Source organism: Salvelinus sp. IW2-2015, linkage group LG26, assembly GCF_002910315.2.
Source record: "Salvelinus sp. IW2-2015 linkage group LG26, ASM291031v2, whole genome shotgun sequence".
NCBI classification, from domain to species: domain Eukaryota; kingdom Metazoa; phylum Chordata; class Actinopteri; order Salmoniformes; family Salmonidae; genus Salvelinus; species Salvelinus sp. IW2-2015.
This window is the reverse complement of record NC_036866.1, coordinates 2,310,196-2,325,111: the sequence shown is the minus strand read 5'-3', so window position 1 is coordinate 2,325,111 and position 14,916 is coordinate 2,310,196. Positions and strand designations below refer to the sequence as shown.

The window sequence follows — 14,916 nt, the reverse complement described above, 5'->3', positions numbered from 1 at the left end:
GCAGCACATTGTGTGGAACCAGACTGGAGAAAGAAAGTTAGCTGGCTGCCAATTCAGCCAAATCATGGCCATGTCAATTGTCCATGGCATTTCAATTACATTACAGCATTTCCATCATGCCTCTAACAAGCCCTTATTGCTTGCTGCTGCTGTTGACAGACACAAGATTGCCTGGGCGCTACAGAGGAGACAACAGAGGAGACAACAGAGGAGGCAACAGAGGAGACAACAGAGCAGTGTCCGTCAGGCTACCATATGTTTCACTTAGAGTGTCCGGAGAATCCAGCATCATAAAAGAGTGATGTCTTCATGTTTCATATTTTATCCTGTAAATCCGTTGACATTATTGTCTTAGTAGATGAAAAGCTAAGAAGAGAGGCAGGCTCCAACGGCTCGGGACAAACACAAAGCCGTGCGAAACTCCAGCGCAATTCTGAGCAATAACATGTTTTCATGAATATGTACATTATGTTCTGTGGGTTGTATCCTATAGGCTTTTGATGATAAGAGAAGACAAATCTGACCAACCCTGTCGCATGAATTATTCCATTCAAGTTTRTCGTGCCTTTCATTCACCTTAATATCTTGACATTTCCTTGCATATTGACAATTTTTACCTTAACATTTTTAAGTAACTGTCCAGTGAAAAGTTCATACTCTGTGAACTCATGCCCAAATAATGTTGTTGACTSGTCCYATAGTCATATTTGTGGCCAACGTATACTTTGGAGAAAAAAGGGGMGYAAAAACACTTCAAAAACCCCACCTCAAACTTGTATCTCAAACAGACCGTTTAAAAAAATGCTTGCCATTTCCTCATAGAACATGATGTCATGTTMGGTCATTGACAGGAGATGGCCAATCAGCGGTCTAATGGCATGAAATATTTTTAATGATTAGTATACGCCACACCATTCCAACCAGAGTATGTGAGTAGAGTTGAGCAGTTGGAAATCCCACTCATGGTTCATGGAACGCTCAACATCCTTTCCCATGCTCAGCTAAAAAAGGCACTCCATTCATGTTTTGTTTAAAACTATAATTTACCCACATCTACTTTTGTGACTATGTACTATTTGGTTTTGAAGTAGGCTATTGTAAGAAGCTTCAACATTTCAACAACATGTCGTAGGCTTTTGAACAAGAACCTACACATCATGACCAAAAGTATGTGGACACCTGGTCGTCGAACATCTCATTCCAAAATCATGGGCATTAATATGGAGTTGGTTCCTRCTTTGCCGCTATAACAGCCTCCACTCTTCTGGGAAGGCTTTCCACTAGATGTTGGAACATTGCTGCAGGGYACTTGCTTCCATTCAGCCACAAGAGCATTAGTGAGGTCGGGTACTGATGTTGGGTGATTAGGCCTGGCTTGCAGTCGGAGTTTCAATTCATCCCAAAGGTTTTTGATGGGGTTGAGGTCAGGGCTCTGTGCAGGCCAGTCAAGTTCTTCCACACCGATCTCGACAAACCCTTTTTATACGGACCTCGCTTTGTGCACGGGGGAGTTATCATGCTGAAGAAGGAAAGGGCCTTCCCCAAACTTCTGCCACAAAGTCGGAAGCAAAGAATCGTCTAGAATGTCATTGTCTGCTGTAGCGTTAAGGTTTTCCCTTCACTGGAACTAAGAACTACTGGCCTAGCCCGAACCATGAAAAACAGCCTCAGACCATTATTCCTCCTCCACCAAACTTTACAGTTGGCACTATGCGTTGGGGCAAGTAGAATTCTCCTGGCATCCACCAAACCCAGATTCGTCCGTCGGCCTGCCAGATGGTCAAGTTTTATAAATCACTCCAGTTTCCACTGTTCCATAGTCCAATGGCGGCGAGCTTTACACCACTCCAGCCGACGCTTGGCATTGCGCATGGTGATCTTAGGCTTGTGTGCAGCTGCTCAGTCATGGAAATCCATTTCATGAAGCTCCCGACGAACAGTTCTTGTAGTGACTTTGCTTCCAGAGGCAGTTTGGAACTCGGTAGTGAGTGTTGCAACCGGGGACAGATGATTTGTACATGCTACGCGCTTCAGCACTCAGCGGTTCCATTCTGTGAGCTTCTGTGTCCTACCACTTCGCAGCTGAGCCATTGTTGCTCCTAGAWGTTTCCACTTCAAAATAGCAGCACTTTTAGTTGACCGGGGCAGCTCTAGCAGGGCAGACATTTGACGAACTGACTCGTTGGAAAGGWGGCATCCTATGACGGTGCCACATTGAAAGTCACTGAGCACTTTAGTATGGGCCATCCTACTGCCAATGTTTGTKTATGGAGATTGCATGGCTCTGTGCTCGACTTTATACACCTGTCATAAATGGGTGTGGCTGAAATAGCACACCCTGAGAAAATTATTTTATATAGAGGTGCTGACTAATGGCGAATAAACTATATTTCATTTGTTGTCTTGCCATCGATTACACAGGCTTTGTGACCTATTACTTGGTRGACTCATACCAACATCTCTGCGCATTAGGGGTGGGATAATCTAAATACGGTGCATTCAGAAAGTATTCGGGAGCACGTGATGCCGCGGAGCTGAGCAGACGTTGACAAACCGAGCTCTTCAAAGTTATTCTATTATTACCTAAATAACAACGTTGAAACAATATTCTAACATCGGCTGATAAATTGTCAAGTACTTACCTTCCCAAAGAGCCATAGGACCCTCCGACCGAGAGGCAAGAAGGACGACCAAAACGTTGTTTTGGCGAGCCTGCGACATGCTGCGAGCCTGGAGCCTGCCGACATGCTGCGAGCCTGCCGACATCTTGCTGCGAGCCTGAGAGCCTGCCGACATGCTGCACTGACTGCTTGCTGCGAGCCTGAGAGCCTGCCGCATCTTGCTGCGAGCCTGAGAGCCGGCCGCATCTTGCTGCGAGCCTGAGAGCCTGCGACATCTTGCTGCGAGCCTGCGAGCCTGCCGACATCTTGCTGCGAGCCTGAGAGCCTGCCGACATCTTGCTGCGAGCCTGAGAGCCTGCCGACATCTTGCTGCGAGCTGCGAGCCTGCCGACATCTTGCTGCGAGCCTGAGAGCCTGCGACATCTTGCTGCGAGCCTGACGAGCTGCCGACATCTGGCGAGCCTGCGACATGCTGGCTACTCTCCTCCGGGAAATTCAGGATGGTAACAAAGGTCTTTCTATGAAAATTGATAAGAAATCGTCTGAACTCCATTCTTCCATTGACGACCTGAAATCCTCCCTGAATGTTCTCCTTTTGAGAACGACTGAGGCAGAGTTGCGCATTAGCACAGTTGAAATACCATCGCTCGACATGACCAGGTCTTGATACAACTGCAAAAGGACAATGCCTACCTCAAAAACAAGGTAGATCAGATGGAGAACCAGAGTAGACGTAGTAATATCCATGTGGTGGGATTGAAAGAGGACAGCGAGGGCCGTGCCCGGTCCGTTTCTTCACTCAATGGATCCCGGATGTCCTGGCATAATCAACTTCACCAAGCCACTGGAAATCGAACGCACCCACAGAACATCAGCGCCGAAACCCCGGCCAGATGAGCCCCCACGGGCCGTCCTGATCAGGTTCCTCCGCTTCCACGACAGAGAGAGATACTGCAACTCGCAGAGCCAAAGGGGACATCACCATCGATGGCAAGAGGGTCAGCCTTTCCCGGATATGAACACCGATCTCGCCAGACGTCCGCAAGCAGTTCAGACCTGCCGCCAAAGCACTGAAGGAGAAGAACATCACCGGCTACCTCATCCACCTGCGCGGATGAAAGTTCAGTACAAAGGCCGAAGCCATCCTCTAACACACCGGGAAGAGTGTACACTTTTCTCAAAGACTGAACAACGTCTGAGCCAGGACGGTCTTTCTCTGGGGGATAAGATGCAGTTTGTTTGTTTTCTCTTATCCGGACTGAACTGCTGATATCTTCCGGTCGCTATAATTGATTTGTACATTTTCAACTAACCGTATCTTTCCGGGGGGAGTTCTATTACATTTACAGGAGAGTATATTTGGTTTAGTTCATATCCACTGGGAGCAAATAAGTGGGCTTAGGCCCACTGCTTCCCCCCTCATTTATGTTAATCTTTCGAAAAGAGACTCAGGCAGCCCTTACCGTGGGCAGTAAATATTCAGCCATAAATGTCTATTCACAACGTTTGTTTTCAACTTAGAGAGCTTCGCAGTTTTAGTTTACGCCAAGGTTTAGCTAGTAAGAGCAAGATGGAAAGCGAGCAGCAACGTATCTCTACAAGTGTATTCATGTTTGATTGTTAGGATTGTTGTTTAGTCTGACAATCGGGGTGGGTGGGATTTAATAAAACAATTTTTTCCTTTTTTCTATGTTTATTGTTTCCTTCCTAAAGGACACATAGGTCACTTCTGTGTTCAAACAACAAAGTTGAAACATTACCTGACTATCTACATATGATAGATTTCCATTCAGTTACATATTTGAACCCAACCTATGCTTAATCCACTAAAATATGTCACATTCAACGTAAAGGTCTTAACAGCCCGATTGTTTTCTGCCCCTCCCAAAAGATAGAATTTGTAGATAATTGGCCCTCTTTCTGGGACTCACCCACAAAACAGGACCAAGCCTGACCTGCTGAGGAGTGACGGACTCCATCCTAGCTGGAGGGGTGCTCTCATCTTATCTACCAACATAGACAGGGTCTAACTCCTCTAGCCCCACAATGAAATAGGGTGCAGGCCAGGCAGCAGGCTGTTAGCCAACCTGCCAGCTTAGTGGAGTCTGCCATAGCACAGTCAGTGTAGTCAGCTCAGCCATACCCATTGAGACTGTGTCTGTGCCTCGACCTAGGTTGGGCAAAACTAAACATGGCGGTGTTCGCCTTAGCAATCTTATTAGGTAAAGACTCCCTCCATTCCTGCCATCATTGAAAGAGATCGTGATACCTCACATCTCAAAATAGGGTTACTTAATGTTAGACTCCCTCATTTCAAAGGCAGTCATAGTCAATGAACTAATCACTGATCATAATCTTGATGTGATTGGCCTGACTGAAACATGGCTTAAGCCTGATGAATTTACTGTGTTAAATGAGGCCTCACCTCCTGGTTACACTAGTGACCATATCCCCGTGCATCCCGCAAAGGCGGAGGTGTTTGCTAACATTTACGATAGCAAATTTCAATTTACAAAAAAAAAATGGCGTTTTCGTCTTTTGAGCTTCTAGTCATGAAATCTATGCAGCCTACTCAATCACTTTTTATAGCTACTGTTTACAGGCCTCCTGGGCCATATACAGGTTCCTCTCTGAGTTTCTGAATTCCTTCAGCCTTGTAGTCATAGCAGATCATATTCTAATTTTTGGTGATTTTAATATTCACATGGAGAAGTCCACAGACCCACTCCAAAAAGTCTTTCGGAGCCATTATCGACTCAGTGGGTTTTGTCCAACATGTCTCTGGACCTACTCACTGCCACAGTCATACTCTGGACTAGTTTTGTCCCATGGAATAAATGTTGTAGATCTTAATGTTTTTCCACATAATCCTGGACTATCGGACCACCATTTTATTACGTTTGCAATCGCAACAAATAATCTGCTCAGACCCCAACCAAGGAGCATCAAAAGTCGTGCTATAAATTCTCAGACAACACAAAAATTCCTTGATGCCCTTCCAGACTCCTTCTGCCTACCCAGGACGTCAGAGGACAAAAATCAGTTAACCACCTAACTGAGGAACTCAATTTACCCTGCGCAATACCCTAGATGCAGTTGCACCCCTAAAAACGAAAAACATTTGTCATAAGAAACTAGCTCCCTGGTATACAGAAAATACCCGAGCTTTGAAGCAAGCTTCAGGAAATTGGAACGGAAATGGCGCCCACCAAACTGGAAGTCTTCCGACTAGCTTGGAAAGACAGTACCCCGTGCAGTACCGAAGAGCCTCACTGCTGCTCGCTCATCCTACTTTTCCAACTTAATCGAGGAAAATAAGAACAATCCAAAATTTCTTTTTGATACTGTTGCGAAACTAACTAAAAAAGCAGCATTCCCCAAGAGAGGATGCTTTCACTTCAGCAGTAATAAATTCTGAACTTCTTTGAGGAAAAGATCATGACCATTAGAAAGCAAATTACGACTCCTCTTTGAATCTGCGTATTCCTCCAGGGCTTAGCTGTCCTGGATCTGCACAGCTTGCGAGGGCCTGGATCGGGAGAGACACTTAAGTGTTTTAGTACTATATCTCTTGACACAATGATGAAAAAAATAATCATGGCCTCTAACCTTCAAGCTGCATACTGGATCCTATTCCTACTAAACTGCTGAAGGAGCTGCTTCCTGTGCTTGGCCCTCCTATGTTGAACATAATAAACAGCTCTCTATCCACCGGATGTGTACCAAACTCACTAAAAGTGGCAGTGATAAAGCCTCTCTTGAAAACGCCAACCTTGACCCGGAAAATATAAAAACTATCGGCCTATATCGAACTTCCATTCCTCTCAAAGATTTTAGAAAAGCTGTTGCGCAGCAACTCACTGCTTTCTGAAGACAATAATGTATACGAAATGCTTCAGTCTGGTTTAGACCCCATCATAGCACTGAGACTGCACTTGTGAAGGTGGTAAATGACCTTTTAATGGCGTCAGACCGAGGCTCTGCATCTGTCCTCGGTGCTACTAGACCTTAGTGCTGCCTTTGACACCATCGATCACCACATTCTTTTGGAGAGACTGGAAACCCAAATTGGTCTACACGGACAAGTTCTGGCCTGGTTTAGATCTTACCTGTCGGAAAGATATCAGTTTGTCTCTGTGATGGTCTGTCCTCTGACAATCAACTGTACATTTCGGTGTTCCTCAAGGTTCCGTTTTAGGACCACTATTGTTTTCACTATATATTTTCCTCTTGGGGATGTTATTCGAAAACATATGTTAACTTTCACTGCTATGCGGATGACACACAGCTGTACATTTCAATGAAACATGGTGAAGCCCCAAAATTGCCCTCGCTAGAAGCCTGTGTTTCAGACATAGAGAAGTGGATGGCTGAAAACTTTCTACTTTTAAACTCGGACAAACAGAGATGCTTGTTCTAGGTCCAAGAAACAAGAGATCTTCTGTTAAATCTGACAATTTCTCTTGATGGTTGTAAAGTCGTCTCAAATAAAACTGTGAAGGACCTCGGCGTTACTCTTTGACCTGATCTCTCTTTTGACGAACATTCAAGACTTTTCAGGACAGCTTTTTTCCATCTACGTAACATTGCTAAAATCAAATTTTCGTCCAAAAATGATGCAAAAAATTAATCCATGCATTTGTTACTTCTAGGTTAGACTACTGCAATGCTCTACTTTCCGGCTACCCGGATAAGCACTAAATAAACTTCAGTTAGTGCTAAATACGTGCTGCTAGAATCCTGACTAGAACCAAGAAATTTGATCATATTACCAGTGCTAGCTTCCCTACACTGGCCCTGTTAAGCAAGGGCTGATTTCAAGGTTTTACTGTTTAACCTATAAAGCGTTACATGGGCTTGCTCCTACCTATCTTTTCGAGTTGGTCCTGCCGTACATACCAATACGTACGCTACGGTCACAAGACGCAGGCCTCCTAATTGTCCCTAGAATTTCTAAGCAAACAGCGGGAGGCAGGGCTTTCTCCTATAGATCTCCATTTTTATGGAACAGTCTGCCTACCCATGTGAGAACGCAGACTCGTCTCAACCTTTAAGTCTTTACTGAAGACTTATCTCTTCAGTAGGTCATATGATTGAGTGTAGCCTGGCCCAGGAGTGTGTAAGGTGAACGGAAGGCTCTGGAGCAACGAACCGCCCTTGCTGTCTCTGCCAGGCCGGTTCCCCTCTCTCCACTGGGATTTCTCTGCCTCTAACCCGTGTTACAGGGCTGAGTCACTGGCTTGCTGTGCTCTTTCATGCCGTCCCTAGGAGGGGTGCGTCACTTGAGTGGGTTGAGTTACTGACGTGATCTTCCTGTCTGGGTTTGGCGCCCCCCCTTGGTTTGTGCTGGTGGTGGAGACCTTTGTGGGCTATACTCGGCCTTGTCTCAGGATTGTAAGTTGGTGGTTGAGGATTACCCTCTAGTGGTGCGCGGGGGCTGTGCTTTGCAAAGTGGGTGGGTTATATCCTTTCTATTTGCCCTGTCCGGGGTTTCTTCGGATGGGGCCACGTGTCTCCTGACCGCTCCTGTCTCAGCCTCCAGTATTTATGCTGCAGTAGTTTGTGTGTCGGGGGGCTAGGGTCAGTTGGTTACCTGGAGTACTTCTCCTGTCTTATCCAGTGTCCTGTGGAATTTTAAGTATGCTCTCTCTAATTCTCTCGTTCTCTCTTTCTCTCTGAGAACCTGAGCCCTAGGACCATACGTCAGGACTACGGGCATGATGACACCTGCTGTCCCCAGTCCGCCTGGCTTGCTGCTATTCCAGTTTCAACTTTCTGCCTGTGGTTACGGAACCCCTTACCTGTCCCAGACCTGCTGTTTTCAACTCTTAATGATCGCTAGAAAAGCCAACTGAGATTTATTCCTGATTATTATTTGACCATGCTTGTCATTTATGGAAATTTTTGAAAACTCTTGGCTCTCTCTAATTTTCTCCTTCTCTCTTTCTTTCTCTCGGAGGACCTGGGCCCCTGGACCATGCGTCGGGACTGCCGCCCGTGGTGACTCCCTTGCTGTCCCCAGTCCGCCTGGCCTTGCTGCTATTCCAGTTTCAGCTGTTCTGCCTGCGGTTATGGAACCGGCCACCTGTCCCAGACCTGTTTGTTTTTCAACTCTTGATGATCGGCTATGAAAAGCCAACTGAAAATTATTCATGATTATTATTTGACCATGCTTGTCACTTAATGACATTTTTGAAACATCTTGGCATAGTTCTGTTATAATCTCCACCGGCACAGCCAGAAGAGGACTGGCCACCCCTCATAGCCTGGTTCCTCTCTAGGTTTCTTCCTAGGTTTTGGCCTTTCTAGGGAGTTTTCCTAGCCACCGTGCTTCTACACCTAGCATTACTAGCTGTTTGGGGTTTTAGGCTGGTGTTGTCCTGTACAGCACTTCGAGATATTAGCTGATGTACGAAGGGCATATAAAATAAAATTGATTGAAAATTGATTAAAAGGAAAAGAGTCTATACATACCTTAAGAATTAAAGGCTGACATTGTGTTTTTACAAGAAACACATCTTACAGCCAGTGAACACAAGAATTGAAGAGGGAATGGGTAGGACAAGTTTTTGCGTCCTCTTTTAACTCCAAAGCAAGAGGAACTGCAATTTTGAATAAGTAGAACACATCCCCTTCTGCGTCAACCAACACCATCTCTGATCCCTCTGGCAGGTTTGTTTTGGTGCAGGGCATATGTTTTCAGAGTCTTGGACCCTATTGAATATTTATGTTCCTAACTTCGGATGACCATATGTTTATTCAGAATGTCTTCCTTCAGGTTGCTCAAGCACCACCAGGATGGTTTCCTGGTTGGAGGAGATTTACATTTTTGTTTAGATACAGTTTCTTGATAGGTCCTCTGATAAACCCTCACTTTCTTACCAAAAGCCGGCAAGCTCACCATGTCATTCATGAAAGATCTCAATTTACTCGAACTCTGGAGACAGTTGCACCCACAGGATAGGGACTACTCTTTTTATTCACACCCACACAAGACACACACACGCATAGATAATTTTTACTATCGACACAACTGTTTCATAGAGTGGTAGATGTCGAGTATCTCCCCAGATTGCTTAATGACCATTCTCCTCTGGTATTATTCAATCTCCATTCCTACCAAGGTAAATGGAGCATATAGATGGAGACTAAATTCTACACTCCTAAAGCAACCTGAATCTTGTGCATTCATCAAAGAGCAGATCAATATTTTTACTTTGACAAACAAACCCTCCGCTCCTGACAGTTTCATTCTTTGGGACACATTGAAGGCCTATCTGAGGGGACAGATCATTTCCTATACTAAAGGGCTGAAGAGAAAACACGGTGCGGAACTGAGTGCCCTTGAATCTGAAATCTCAGAGCTAGAGAAAACCTACCAGAGAGGCCCGACTAAAGATCTATACAGGCTTTTGGTAAATAAAAAACTGAAATAAAATATTCTGAACACATATCAAGCTGAGAGGGCCATCACTAAATCAAAACAGCGTTATTACGAGCTTGGAGAGAAAGCCCACAAAGTTTTGGCATGGCAACTGAAAGCAGAGGAAAGTAAGAGGACAATTAATTCTATAGAAACTCTTACTAATGAGATATCTTTCGACCCTACTGAAATTAATYATACTTTTAAGAAATACTATGAAGACCTCTACACTTCCCAATCAAGCGATGATCTATCAGAGATCGACTCCTTTCTCTCCTCTCTCAACCTCCCATGCCTGTCAGGGGAAGACAGCGAGCGCCTGAGTGAACACTTCTCAGTTCCTGAATTGTTSGAGGCCATTAAATCCTTACCTTCTAATAAATCTCCTGGGGAGGATGGCTTCCTTCCAGAGCTCTATAAAGAATTTAGGGAGCTGTTGGTCCCCTACCTTATGGAGGTACTTAAAAAAGCCAGGGAAGACAACTGCTTTCCAGAGTCTTTCTCTCAAGCAGTAATTACTGTAATCCACAAGAAAGGGAAAAAACCCGCTAAAGTGCGCCTCCTATAGACCAATCTCTCTCCTTAACACAGATTGTAAACTGGTCACCAAGATGCTATCTAAGAGACTGGAGTCATGTCTTCCCCTGTTYGTCAACCCAGATCAGACTGGCTTCATAATTAATAGATTGTCCTCCAATAATCTCAGAAGGTTCATGATATAATTCACCTTGCTAACAAAAACAAAATACCTAGTGTCGCAGTCTCCCTCGARGCTGAAAAGGCCTTTGATAGGGTTGAATGGCCATACCTCTTTCGCGTCTTGGAAAAGTTTGGTTTAGGTACCYTGTTTGTAAATTTGATAAAATCACTCTACAAATCTCCTAAAGCTAGGATTGCTACCAARGGGATTACTTCCTCCTCTTTCCCTCTCTATAGGGGGAACAGACAAGGTTGCCCAATTAGCCCCCACCTCTTTGCCCTCGCCATCGAACCGTTGGCTGAGGCTATTAGAACGTGCCCTGACATACATGGCTTTGAGGTGGGCCCCCAGACCCATAAATTATCACTCTTTGCGGACGACCTTTTCTTATTTCTAACAAACCCAGAACACTCCCTCTCTCACTTGCAGATCCTACTACAGTGGTATAGTTCTTTCTCTGGATATAAGAACACAATTTGACACAAAGGTCTTTTTTATAAACTAATAGAAAGTGGTATTGGAGGGAAAACATATGATGTTATTAAATCAATGTACACTAAAAACAAATGTGTGGTTAAAACTGGCAACAAGCAAACAGACTTCTTCTCTCAGGGAGTTGGAGTGAAAGAGGGCTGCCCAATAAGTCCAACACCATTTAACATCTACATTAATGAATTGGCAAAAACATTAGAAGAATCGGCAGCACCTGGTATCACCCTACACAACACTGAAATCAAGTGTCTGCTGTACGCAGATGACCTGATGCTCCTGTCTCCCACTAAGGAGGGGTTACAGCAGCACCTAGATCATCTGCARAGGTTCTGTCAGACCTGGGCTCTGGCCATTAACCTAAAAGAAACAAATATAATTATATTCCAAAAAAGATCAGGAAATCAGGATGACAAATATAAATTATATTTGGACACAGTTCTATTAGAACACACCAGAAACGACACATATCTAGGACTAAATATCAGCAACACAGGTAGCTTTCACATGGCTGTGAACGAAGCTTGAGAACAAAGCAAGAGCATTCTATGCCATTAAAAGGAACATTAAAATCGAAATTCCAATTAGAATCTGGCTCAAAATGTTCCAATCAGTTATAGAACCAGTTGCTCTATATGGTAGAGAAGTATGGGGTCCACTCTCTACAGTGAATTATACCAAATGGACAAACATCCAATCGAAATACTGCATGCAGAGTTTTGCAAGACTGGATGTGCAAGTGCAAAGAAAAACTCCAAATAACGCAAATAGAGCAGAATTGGGCCAATACCCACTACTCATTTAAATAGAAAAAAAGCCATCAAATTTACAACCATAACTAAAAACAAGTGACCCCAAAACATTCCATCACACAGCTCTACAATGTCAAGAGATGAAACAAGAGAAGAGTCCCCTCAGCCCGCTGGTTCTGAGGCTCAGTTCACTAACCCAAACCAACCCCATAGAGCCTCAGGACAGCACTCAGAAAATCTGGCCCAACCAAGCCTCAGGACAGCACTCAGAAAATCTGGCCCAACCAAATCATCACAAAGCAAAAATACAAATATTTCACCTTTTGGAAAGACACCACAAAAAATCTAAGTAAACTTCAATGCTATTTGTCTCTAAACAGACGGTGGCAGACTATCTGACCACTGTGACTGATAGAAAACTGAGGAAAACACTGACTAGGTACAGACTCAGTGAGCACAGTCTGGCTATAGAGACCGGTCGTCACAGACAAACCTGGCTGCCCAGAGAGGACAGGCTGTGCTCATTTSTGGACGTAACTATGTTCTCCTTTGTTCATCTGTCACTTCTATTTACTGGTCAATAGGAAAGGGATTCGAAGACAATCTTTCATATGACACTTCATGTGACAGTCCCATCATCCAATCCCTGTAGTCTGAATTTTTTGTTCTGCTATTTAAACATAGGAATAGCTCTGCCATCTCTGTCAAAATCTATCTCTAATCAAACAATCGAATCAAATCAAATGTTATTTGTCACATGCGCCGAATACAACAAGTGTAGACCTTACCATGTAATGCTTGCTTACAAGCCCTTAAAACCAACAATGCAGTTTAAAAACTAGTGCTATAGTCAACAAGTGATACAAAGTGCAGTGTTCAAATGGGTTATAGGTACCTTTGGCTCCTAAATCAACAGAATAGTTTAGACATCACTGAAAGGTTTGATCATCAGAAGCATTGAACTAGGCTGAAATCGAGTTCAATCTAAGAGTAGTAAAACCCTGAATTCCGGGACTAAAATAACTGCTGAGAAATGTGACATGGTAAGATTAGGAGCTGTACAAATTCTGGATTGCGTTTCAAGACTTTGTGTGAGTTGCCAAAGATCAAGTGAATATCACAGACTGCTGAGTTGGTTTGGAAAACATCATTTCACATTTACCAGTAATAGTACAGTAGTTGTCATAGTGAGCTTGACTTAACGTACCCTGGGGTGAACGGTTGACTAATTGAAGGCGATAGAGCACTCACAAACTGAAATCAGCAAAACATTTCAGCTTCGGAGTTCAAATCAAGGCAAGGCAATGTGTTTTTATTTTATTTTTTATCCTTGAAGAAACTGTTGTCAGTTTGTAAAGGGCATGAGATCTTGATATGGTGTCATCGTGTATTAATTGTAATGCCATGACTGGTTTTTATTAAAGCTCTGATGAAATAACGTAATGAATGTGTAATGTAATGAATAATGTGGTATACAATTAAAGCTATGAATAATGTATGAAATAGATTGTTTGTATCACGGTAAACATTGATATATTCATACTGAATTAATGTACGATTTATACTGTATTCATATACCATTTATTTTTATTTTTTATTTATTTCACCTTTATTTAACCAGGTAGGCTAGTTGAGAACAAGTTCTCATTTGCAACTGCGACCTGGCCAAGATAAAGCATAGCAGTGTGAACAGACAACAACACAGAGTTACACATGGAGTAAACAATAAACAAGTCAATAACATGGTAGAAAAAAAAGAGAATCTATATACAATGTGTGCAAAAGGCATGAGGTAGGCAATAAATCGAATAATTACAATTTAGCAGATTAACACTGGAGTGATATACTCTATTAATACTCTATTAATGTACCATTTATACTCTATTAATGTACCATTTATACTCTATTAATGTACCATTTATACTCTATTAATGTACCATACTTTTGACACGAAAAATCTCTACAAATGTCATCATGCTGACATCATACTGTAAAAACTCCTAAATACATTTMWAAAAAATCMAAGAAAATAGATCTATGTAAGTTTCTCAGCAAGAATAGTCTTACCCCCTTTTTGTTCTGCTTTTCCCACCTTATATTCCTATGATGTCACACAAGTATCTTCTTGAGTAATGACTCTAAGGCTCTTATTCAGTCATTTCCTACAGAGTGAAATCCTGCTGGTCAGTTGCTTTTAAGTCCATGTTTGTGAGCGCTCTTTCAGTAACTGTCCTTTCAGCCTGCCACGCGGTGAATATACTCCCCCTGTGCGCTCTCACTCTCTCTCCTTCCTCTCTGTCCTTCCTCTCTCTCTCTCTTMCTCTCTCCTTCTGCTCTCTCTCTCTCCTTTCTCCTCTCTCTCCTTCCTCTTACCTTTCTGAACTTTCTTCCTCTCTCTCTCCTTTCCATCCTCCAATCTCTCTCTCCTTCTCTTTCCTTCCTCTCTCCTCTCTCCTTCCTCTCTTTCTCCTCTCTCCTTTCTCTCTCCTTCCTCTCTCTCTCCTTCCTCTCTCTTCTCCTTTCTCCTCTCCCTCTCCCTTTCTCTCTTCCTCTATTCTCTCCTTTCTCCTCTCCTCTTTCTCTCTCTCCTTCCTCTCTCTCTCTCTCTCCTCTCTCATTCCTCTCTCCTCTCCCTCCTCTTCCTCTCTCTCTCCTTCCTCTCTCTCTCTCTCCTTTCTCCTTCTCTCCTTCCTCTCTCTCTGTCCTTTCTGTCTTTCTTTCTCTCTCTCTTCTTTTTTCCATCCTCCATCTCTCTCTCCTTCCTCTCTTTCTCCTCTCTTCTCTCTCCTTCCTCCCTACTCTCTCATCTCTCCTCCCTCTCTCTCTCCTTCCTCTCCCCCTATCAATTCAATTCAATTCAATTATATATATATTTATATGTAGACTTTGACAATGAAAGTATATGAACTTGCCATGACAATAAAGCCAATA

The 14,916-nt window shown here is 43.5% G+C and overlaps 1 protein-coding gene across 1 annotated transcript in view; it reads right to left on the bottom strand.

Annotated features, from left to right (window-relative positions):
• The window catches only part of nmur1a (neuromedin U receptor 1a), a 37,786-nt gene extending 23,578 nt beyond the window's left edge, over positions 1–14,208 (bottom strand). The window contains exon 1 of the mRNA XM_023970753.2: positions 14,053–14,208. The gene's annotated coding sequence lies outside the window, so the exon portion shown is untranslated. The remainder of the gene's footprint in view (positions 1–14,052) is intronic.
• Positions 14,209–14,916: the final 708 nt, after the last annotated feature.